The sequence below is a fragment of the Notamacropus eugenii genome, chromosome 4, assembly GCF_028372415.1.
Source record: "Notamacropus eugenii isolate mMacEug1 chromosome 4, mMacEug1.pri_v2, whole genome shotgun sequence".
NCBI classification, from domain to species: Eukaryota; Metazoa; Chordata; class Mammalia; order Diprotodontia; family Macropodidae; genus Notamacropus; species Notamacropus eugenii.
Window position 1 is genome coordinate 58,023,036 of NC_092875.1, and position 11,234 is coordinate 58,034,269.

Sequence of the window (11,234 nt, forward strand, 5' to 3'; positions counted from 1 at the left end):
GGAAAACTATTTTTAAGTGTCATTTTGTTAGTCATTTATTCATAGTCAGTAAATCTCTTTTATCACATGTATAGTTTCAATTTTAATTCAACTCTTCATATAAAATTAAAGTTTTAACTGGAAGATGGTTATTAGAATGGCCTCATATTGCTATTCTTTTGAAAAACTTCTGATATTTTGAGAGACAATTTAAAAATATTCAACCACTGGCAACAATGGTGCTAAGATCTCTCCATGTTGAGAACTGATTATGGCTAAAAGTCTGATTGATGGATAACATGAAGATCATTATTCCAATAGAGCCATTCTTTCTATTGGAGAAATTTCTTATATCAGTAGTAAACTGCTTAGTCTGTCATCATTACAGCAGGAAGTAAAATCAGCCAGAAAGACACTTGAAAAATTATCATGACATAAAACAATAATCATTACTTATGCTGCTGCTGATATGAAATTAGTACACTGGGTTCATTTTTTTTTGCCATAATACGCTTACTTTTCTAGTGACATTTAACTTTAAAAAAGTTTTCTGGGATCTCTAACCCTTGAAGCACTAGTATTTTAAGATTGTCAACCAGAGGTATAATAAGGAGAACTTGTCTTTGTCTACAGTCTCACAAAGGTTAAAGTGCATGACTTGTCTGTGACCAGGCACACAAGATTTCCTATTCCACTTTTTTTCTTAAATGAAACTTTTTCTTTGGTTCCTTGTAGTTTTTCTGTGAGTCTATCTTTTCTTTCTTCCATTTTTCTGTAATAAGTTCCTTTGTTTTCTCCACTCTATTCTGTAAGTATGTTTTAACTGGAGATGGTATTGACATGTAGCCATGACTACACAAATACTTAACATTAATTGATGCTTCTCCAAAAATCACAGTGTATCTGGTAGGTGTTACAATCTTAAACAAGATATACACAGCTAGTGCATTTCCACTTGGGAATTTTTCAAGATACCTACTATTCTGTCTGGTAACCCAATGAGTTCCAGAAAAGGAACAACATTCACTTCTTTTAACACTGCATAATAAAATGTTCTGAACCAAATACTGGAAGTCACTAAGTGTACTGGAATCATAAGTTTTCTACACTGGCTAAATGTTTTCTTCAGTTGCTGATACTGACTAATAGATTTGTCTTGTAATAGATTAAGATCATCTTTTTTCACAGCATGAGTTCCTTGGGATGTGCCACTAGATGATATAACTCTTTTTGATGAAGTCTCTTTTTGTTGTATATGGTAAGAAAAATCTACTGTCTTCCTTTCCTTTGCTATATGCCATGCAGAAGATACAAGTAGCCCATGGTTTTGAGGACCCTGCACCAAAGCTATCTTTCTTTGGCTGGTCTTTATATAAGACTGGACAGCATTTTATGCTTTTAGAGTGTCCCAATGGAAACAGCCTCATGTGAGACCAAACATGTCCTCTTTGCCAGTTGAGACACAGTTCATGTTAATTTCTACTGCATTTTGATGAATGATGATTGTTGATTTAAGTTCCTCTTTCTAAAGAATTAGATGTGGCATAATAGAAACAGTGCTAGATTTGGAGTTAGTCATCCTTCATTCAAATCCTGGTTGTTCCTCTTGCCCCAGCCAAGGTCAATAGGTAGTAAAGTAACTTCACTTCTCTGGGCCTCATTTTCCTCATCTATAAAATGAGGGAGCTGAACTAGGTGACTTTTAAGATCCCTTCTAGCTCTAAATATGTTACTATGGGTGAAAATTAGCATCATCATTCATTAAGATGTACTAAGTTCCCATACCCATAGGTACTGTATTAGGTCAGTTATTCTCACAGTGCAATAAACAGATTACTGGTGATCTATTTGGAAATATCATATGGCCTTGTTGGATAATTTTCTATTTGTTCAGTATTTTGCAGAGAGGAAAGTGTGGATTGTATTAGGTTGTCTCTGTGGTGCCTGCCAACTCCACAAGAAGTCACAGGGCAGGTTTTTGTATGCCCCCGTCTCAGAGACGATTACTGATAGGAGACAAACTGCCCCCAGGGTCCCCATTGAAGCTTGTGTGGCCAGGACACTCTTCAACCTTTCATTTACTTCTATATAATGCATATCTAATCTAAACAATCTCGCTCTTTGTTGTTCAATTATTTTGGTAATGTCTGACTCTTTGCAGCCCCATTTGGGATTTTCTTTGCAAAGATCCTGGTGTGGTTTGCCATTTCCTTTTCCAGGTCATCTTACAGATGAGGAAACTGAGGCAAACAGGATTAAGTGACAACCAGGGTTGCATACCTAATATATGTTTGAGGCCAGATTTGAACTCAGAAAGATGAATCTTCCTGACCTCAGGCCCAGCACTCTATCCACTCTAATGCCTAGGTACTCCTCTCTCTTTCTTACCTTACACTAAATTATTTGGATAAGTAAAACTTTGTACAGTTTGAAATAATATTAGGTACCTTTCCTTTCTACTTTTTTTCCTTTTTTCACACTCAATAGTATTTTATTTTTTCCAATGTCATGCAAAGGTAGTTTTCAACATTCATTTTTAAAAATTTTGAATTCCAAATTTTCCTCTTCTTTTCCAAGACAGCATGAAATCTGATATAGGTTATACATGTACAATCATGTTAAACATATTTCCACATTAGTGATGTTATGAAAGAAGAATCAAAACAAAATGGATAAATTGTGAGAAACAAAAAAACTGAAAAACAACCACAAAAGTTAAGATAGAATGCTTTGATCTTCATTCAGACTCCATAGATCTTTCTCTGGATGTGTGTATGATTATCCATCACAAGTCTTTTGGAATTGTCTTGGATCATTGTACTGCTGAGAAGAACCGGGTGTTATCAGTTAATCATTATACAATGTTGTGGTTACTGTGTACAGTGTTGTCCTGGATCTGTTTACTTCACTCAGCTTGAATTCATTTCAGCGTTTTCTAGGTTTTTCTGAAATCCGCCTACTCATGACTTCGAATAGCACAATGGTATTCCATTACATTCATATACCACAACCATTTTCCAACTGATGGGTATCCCCTCAATTTATAATATTTTGCCACCATGAATAGGGCTATTTTTAATTTTTTTATACATATGGGTCCTTTCCCCTTTTTTCTGATCTTTTTGTTATATGTACCTAGTAGTGATATTGCTGGGTCAAAGGGTACACCCAGTTTTATAACCCTTTGGGCACAGTTCACAATTGCTCTTCAGAATGGTAGAATCAGCTCACAACTCCACCAGCAATGCATTAGTGTTCTAATTTTCCCAAATCTTCTCCAACATTCATCATTTCCCTTTTCTGTCATATTAGTGAATCTGAGAGGTGTGTGGTGGTACCTCAGAGTTGTTTTAATTTGCATTTCTCTAATCAATAGTGATTTAGAACATTTTTATATGACTATGGATAGCTTTAATTTCTTCATCTGAAAACTACCTGTTTATATCCTTTGACCATTTATCAATGAAAGAATAATTTGTATTCTTATAGATTTGAATCAGTTCTCTACATATTTGAGAAATGAAGTCTTTATCAGAGATTCTGACTGAAAATTATTTCCAGTCTTTCTGCTTTCCTTCTAATCTTGGTTGCATTAGTTTTCTTTGTGCAATACCTTTTTAATTTAATGCAATCAAAATTATTCATTTTGCATTTCATAATGTGCTCTGTCTCTTGTTTGGACATAAATTCATCTGTTCTCCATAGAACCAACAGGTAAACTATTCCTTATTCTCCTAAGTTGCTTATGGTATCATCTTTTATGTCTAAATCATGTGCCCATTTTGATCTTATCTTGGTATATGGCATGAAATATTGGTGTATGCTTAATTTCTTCCATACAATTTTTCAGTTTTCCCAGAAGTTTTGTCAAATAACAAGGTTTTATCTCAGAAGTAAGAGTCTTGGTGTTTATCAAGCAGTAGATTACTGTAGCCATTGACTACCGTGCCTTGTGTGCCTAAACTATTCTACTGATCCACCACTCTATTTCTTAGTCAGTACCAAATAGCTTTGGTGATCACTGCTTTGTAATATAGTTTTAGATCTGGTATGGCACCTTCTTTTGCATTGTTTTTAATTAATTCTCTTAGTATTCTTGACCTTTTATTCTTACTGATGAATTTTACTATTATTTTTTCTAGCTCTATAAAATAAATATTTGGTAGTTTGATTGGTATGGCACTGAATAAATAAATAAATTAAGATAGAATTTTCATTTTTTTCTTACTATATTTGTTAGGTCTATGCATGAACAATTTATATTTTCCTAATTATTTAAATCTGATTTATTTGTGTGAAAAGTGTTTTGTAATTGTGTTCATATATTTCTTGGGTTTGTATTGGCAGGTAGATTCAAATATTTCATATTTTCTACAATTATTTTAAATGGAATTTCTCTTTCTATCTCTTGCCACTGACCATTGTTGGTAATATATAGAAAAGCTGATCATTTATGTGGGTTTATTTTATGTTCTGCATTTTACAAAAGTAGTTGTTAATTGTTTCAAAGAGTTTTTTAGTTTATTTTCTAGGGTTCTCTAAGTATGCCATCATATCATCTGCAAAAAGTGAAAGCTTTGTTTGCTCATTGCCTATTCAAATTCTTTTAATTTCTTTTCCTTCTACCTTACTAAAGCCAGCATTTCTAGTACAATATTGAATAAGAGTGGTGATAATGAGATCCTTGTTTCATCTCCTGATCTTATTGGGAAAGCTTATCCCTGTTACATATAAATTTTGCTGATGTTTTAGATAGCCATTATTTATCATTTACAGAAAACTCCATTTATTCCTATGCTCTCCAGCATTTTTAATAGGAATATGTGACGCAATCTCTTTGATAATATTTTGTGTAAATTTTTTGCCTCAATATTCATTAAGGAAATTGGTCTATAACTTTCTCTGTTTTGGTTCTTCCTGTTTTAGGTATCAGCACCATATTTGTGTCATTAAAGGAATTTGGTAGGATTTTTTCTTTGCCTGTTTTTCTTAATTGTTTATGTAGTATTGGAATTGATTGTTCTTTAAATGTTTGGTTGAATTCACTTGTAAATCTGTCTGGCTATGAAGATTTTTTCTTAGTCAATACATTGATGGCTTGTTCAATTTCTTTTTCTAAAATGGGGTGAACAGTTTTCAGAGGAAGAAAGTCAAGCTATCTACAATCCTATGAAAAAATGCTCTAAGTCACTACTGATTAGAGAGATGCAAATCAAAATAACTCTGAGGTACCACATCACACCTCTCAGATTGGCTAACATGACAAAACAGGAAGATGATAAGTGTTGGAGAAGATGTGGGAGAGTTGGAACATTAATTCATTGTTGGTGGAACTGTGAGTTGATCCAGTCATTCTGGAGAGCAATTTGGAACTATGCCCAAAGGGCTGCAAAAATGTGCATGCCCTTTGACCCAACAATATTGCTTCTAGGACTGTATCCCAAAGAGATCATAAAAATGGAAAAGGTCCCACAAGTACAAAAATATTTATAGCAGTTCTTTCTGTGGTGGCCAAGAACTGGAAATTGAGGGAATGTCTTTAATTGGGGAATGGCTGAGAAAGTTGTGGTATATAAATGTAATGGAATACAATTGTTCTATAACAAATGATGAACAGGTGGACTTCAGAAAAATCTGGAAAGACTCATTTGAACTGATGTTGCGTGAAATGGGCAGAATCAGGAGAACATTGTACATAGTAACAGGAACGGTGTGTGAGGACTACTTCTGATAGGCTAAGACGTTTACAGCAATGCAAGGATCTAAAGCATTCCCAAAGGACTCTTGAGGCAAAATGGCGTTCACATCCAGAGAAAAAACTATGGAATTGGAATGCAGAATGAAGCAGACTATTTTCTCTTGTGTTATGTTTTATTTTGGTTTTTCTCATGGTTTCTCCCATTCATTTTAATTCTTCTATGCAACATGACTAATGTGAAAATGTGTTTAATAAGAATGTATGTGTAGAACCGGTAGAAGATTGTAAGCTATCTCAGAGAAGAAGTAGAGAGGTAGAAAATTTAAGACTTATGAATATGATTGCTCAAAACTTAAAACAAATAAATTAATAAAATTTTTGAAAAATAAAATAAGGTTAAATATTTTACCTCCTCTTCTGTTAATCTGGACAATTTATATTTCTATAAATGTTCATCCATTTAACATAGATTGTCAGATTTATTTGGCATATATTATGGCAAAATAGCTCCTAATTATTATTTTATTTTCCTCTTCATTGGTGGTGAATTTACCCTTTTCATTTTTGATACTGGTTATTTGGTTTTCTTTTTATTTCAAATCAAGTTAACCAAAGGTTTAACTATTTTATTTTTTCCCCAAAAAATCAGGTCTTAGTTTTATTAGTTTTCTTGCTTCCAATTTTATTAATTTCTCCTTTGTTAATCTCTCAGAATTTCTAACTTGGCATTTATTTGGGAATTTAAAATATTTTTCCCCTAGTGTTTTTAGTTGCATGCCCAACTCATGGATCTGTTCTTTCTTTATTTTATTCATGTAAGCATTTAGAGATGCAAAATTTGACCTGAGAATTGCTTTGGTTATGTCTCACAAATTTTGGCATGTTGTTTCATTATTGTCATCATCCTTGGAGAAATTATTTATTGTTTCTATGATTTACTATTTGATCCACTCATTTTTAGGATTGACTATTTAGTTGCTAATTAATTTTTAACATATCTTTCTGTGGCCCTTTATTACATGTGATTTTTATTACATCATGATCTGGAAAGGATGTATTTAATATTTCTGCCTTTCTGCATTGGATTGGAAGGTTTTTATGTCCTAATACATAGTCAATTTTTGTGTAGGTGCCATACACCTCTGAGAAAAATGTTATATTCCTTTCCATCACCATTCGGTTTTCTCCAGAGGTCTATCATATTTATTTTTTCTAAAATTTTATTCACCTTCTTAACTTCTTTCTTATTTTGTGGCTAGATTTATCTAGTTCTGAGAGGGGGAAATTGAGGTCTCCCACTAGTATAGTTTTGGTATCTATTTCTTCTTGTAACTCATGTAATTTCTCCTCTAAGAATCTGGATGCTGTACCACTTGGTGCATATATGTTTAGTATTGACATTGTTTCATTGTCTATGGCACCTTTTAGCAAGATGTAATTTCCTTCCTTATCTCTTTTAAATAGATCTATTTTCGCTTTTGCTTGTCTGAGACCAGGAGTACTACTCCTGCTCTTTTTTGCACTTCAGCTGAAGTGTAATAGATTCTGCTCCAGCCTTACACCTTTACTCTCTGCATATCTCTCTGCTTCAAACATGTTTCATATAAGCAACATATTGTAGTATTATGGTTTTTAATCCACTTTGTTATTTTCTTCCATTATATGAGGGAGTTCATCCCATTCAAATTCACAGTTATGACTAATAACTATATTTTCCTCAATTCTATTTTTCCTCATTTATACTTTTTCTCTCTCCTTTCACCCTATCCCTCCTCACTAGTGTTTTGCTTCTGACCATCATCTCCCTAAATCTTCCCTCCCTTATATCAGTTACCCTCCCTTTTCTTTCCCCTCCTACTTCCCTATAGGGAAAGATCAATTTCTACACCCAACTGAGTGTGTATGTTAATCCCTCTTTGAGACAAATCTTATGAGAGTAGGGTTCAAACAATACTCACCCCTCCTTTCTTTCCCTCCATTGTGATAGATCTTTTCCACCTTTTCATGTGATGTAGTTTATCCTATTTCACCTCCTCCCTCTGTCCTCTTCTCCCAGTAAAATTCTTTTTTTCACCTCTTAGTTTTTTAAAATATATATCACATCAAAGTCAACTTATACCCCACACCACCTGTCTATGTATACTCCTTCTAACTGCCCTAGTACAGATAAGATACTCAAAAGTTACAAGTACCTTCCTGTGTAGGAACATAGACAGCTTAACTTTATTGAATATTTTTTTTCTTTCTTTCCTGTTTACCTTCTTATGTCTTGATTTGAAGATCTAATTTTCTGCTCTGCTCTGGTCTTTTCATCAGGAAAGCTTGAAAGTCCCCAATTTCACTGAATGTCCATCTTTTTCTCTGAAACATTATATTCAGTTTTGCTGGGTAGTTGATTCTTGGTAGTAATCCAGGCTCTTTTGCCTTCTGTAATATCATAACCTAAGTCTCCATATTTTTTAATGTAAAAACTGCTAAGTCCTGTCCAGTCCTGACTGTGACTCCCTTATGATTAAATTGTTTCTTTCTGGCTGTTCACAGTATTTTCTCCTTGACCTGATAATTCTGGAATTTGGCTGCAATTTTGTTTGACTGTTTCTTGATCCCAAATCTAATTTTTAAGGAATTCTTTTCTTCAGTTGATTTTTGTCCCTTCTTTTCTGTTTAGGCAATTGTACTTTTTAAGTTGTTTACTTCAGTGGATTTTTTCCCATTTGGCCAACTGCATTTTAAAAAATTATTTTCTTCAGTGAAGTCTTGGTCTTTCTTTTCCAAGCTTTTGATTCTCTCTTGCATACCTCCCATTTCTCTCCCCATGTTTTCTTCTACCTCTCTGATTTTTAAATTCATTTTTTGAGATCTTCCAAGGAGGTTTTTTGGGCTTGAAACCAATTCAAATTTCCCTTTGAAGCTTCACATGTAGGGATTTTGGCATTGTTTTCCTCTTCTGAGTTTAAATTTTGATCTTCCCTATTGCCATAGTAGATTTCTATGGTGATGGTTTTTTTTCTGTTTTTTACTCAATTTTTAACCTATTTCATGATTTTAATTTTAATTCAACTTTAACTAAACTTTAACTCAACCTTAATAGTTTGAGTGTGAGGCCCAAGTGGCACTGTTTCAAGCTTCTTGTTCTGGGGGATCAGAGGCCTGGTCATTAGCTTCAAGTGCTGGTGACTTGCCCCCTGTACTGGGATGACCTTGCCTAGTCGTTCCTATTGTGCTGGGGCTTCCTTGGCTGGCAATTTGCCTTATGAACCGGGACTGGAGGCCTCATAGGTGGTCTGCTGCGACATTTCTCTGCTGACCCAGGACCAGGGGTTCTCAGTTGTTGTTCTATGCTGTGTTTAAGAACTTTCCACTTGCTTGCCCAGATAATACCTTCACTTGACTACACTGCCCTTTTACCTAAAGGAGACAGACCTCTCCTGAAGTCCTTCTAAGTTATCTTAAGTAGGAAAATTGTTTCACTCTATCTTTTTGTAAGTTTATATTTTGCATATAATACAAAATATTCAGAATCTGTTTAGAGGCCTGATTTAATATTCTCTCTGAGGGAAACTGGGGAAAACACAGGCAATTTTCTGACTTTTCTCCATCTCCTTTACCACTTTTTAAAATTAATTCTTTGATATTCTTGATCTTACTTTCTTCTAGATCAATTTTTTCTAATTATTTAAATTAATCTTTTGGTAGTTTGATTTTTATGGCACTGAATAAGTAAATTATATTATAGTTGTCCAATTTACCCTTTAGCCGATAGTATTTATTAAATTATTTAGATCTGTTTTTATTTATGTGGAGTGTTTTGTAATTTTGTTCATATTATGGCTCCTGTGTGTATCTTGGTAGGTATACTCCTAAATTTTTATATAATCTGTAGTTATTTTAAATGGAATTTTTCTTTATAACTCTTTCTGCTGGATTTTGTTAGTATTATACCAAAATGTTGATGCATTGTGTGATTTTTATTTCATAGCTTGTAACTCTGTTGAAATGTTGATTGTTTAAATCAGTTTTTAGTTGACTATTATAAGATTGGATGTGGTGGTCTTGAGACCACCATGATGGTTTTCCCTTAAGGGAAGCTCTAGCTTATAGAATCTATGCATGGAAATCCTTGTTGTTAGATTAGTCCTGATAGTCTACCCTTAAAACGTAGCATAAAGCTCATAGAACACGCTTATAGAAAAAAATACTGACAATAGCATTTTTTCAAAGATTAGTATATCTGTGTTCCCGAAATAACATTTTGTTTGCTACAAACTCATTTTATCCCTGTTATTCAAACCTCCAAAATAACGTTTTGTCCAACACCAGATTGCCTTCCTTCATGATAACAAATTCCCAAAATAATTTTTGCCCTGATCCCTTACATGGAGATCAGCTAGCTCCAAGGAGGCCATCCAAAATCAGAGTATAAGAACCCTCTTCTGAGAAGAGCACTTTGGAGCATACTCTCTCATCCAGTGGAAGCACCTTTTTCCACTGGAGCACCCTCTTCCTGCTGAATGAACCCATGCTCTATGCTCCCAAACACGAAACTGCTCTTATGACAGTTATACTCTATGTTGTGTATTTCCAACTTCCTCTTTCCTCTCTCCCTTCCCTCTCTTCCTTATTGCTTGGAATAAAGCTTTGCATTGAACTGATTCCAATTTTTTACATTATTTTCAGAACCCAAATTCATTAGGGATTTTCCCCAATGTCTTTGACCAGTCACCAGGTCTCTCCTTTGACATAAACTGGGCACCTAGACAAAGACTTAACCTACAAGCTGGGGAAGTAAGGCACAATGAGTCCAGCTATACAAAGCAAGGATCAATAGGGGAACCTTACATCCTAACAGGAATAACTCCCTTATGCCAGAGGATTGTCACAAAACATTGACTAGCTAGAGTTATCTGAGTAAGCCATCATTTGCACACAAAAAAAGGTGGTAATTTTTTTCTTCTTTGCCTATGCTTTTCTCTCAATTTTTTTTCTTACTTCTTGCTATAGCTAGTATTTCTAGCTCTATATTGAGTAGTAGGAGTGATAATGGACATCTTTCCTCTATAATTGAATTTTACTGGAAAGGCTTCTAAATTATCTCCTTTTGAAACAATGCCAGCTCTTGATTTTAAATAGATATTACATATGATATTAAAAAATGTTCCATTTATTCCTTTTTTTCAATTTTGTTAGAAAAATGCATATCAATATATTTCCAAATGCTTTTCTGCATCTATTAATATAATTACATTTTTTTTGTTTGTCATTAATATTGTCATTTTTGTTTATAGTTTTCTTGATACCAAACCATTTCTGTATTTCTTATCTAGAACAAATCTGGTCATGGTGTATAATCTTTGTGATATGTTGCTATTATCTTTGTTATTATTTTATTTAAAGTTTTGCACCAATATTCATTAGAAATAGTGGTCTGTTGATTCTTTGTTGTGACTCTTCCTGATTTAGGCATCAAAATCATGTTTGTGTCATAGAAGGAATTTGATAGGATCCATTCTTGTCCTTTTTTTAAACAACTCATGTAGTACTTGAAGAAATTGTTCTT

At 33.8% G+C, this 11,234-nt stretch overlaps 1 pseudogene; it reads right to left on the reverse strand.

Annotated features, from left to right (window-relative positions):
* Positions 1-606: 606 nt before the first annotated feature.
* LOC140502196 (protein FAM210A pseudogene) lies at positions 607-1,467 on the reverse strand (annotated as a pseudogene).
* Positions 1,468-11,234: the final 9,767 nt, after the last annotated feature.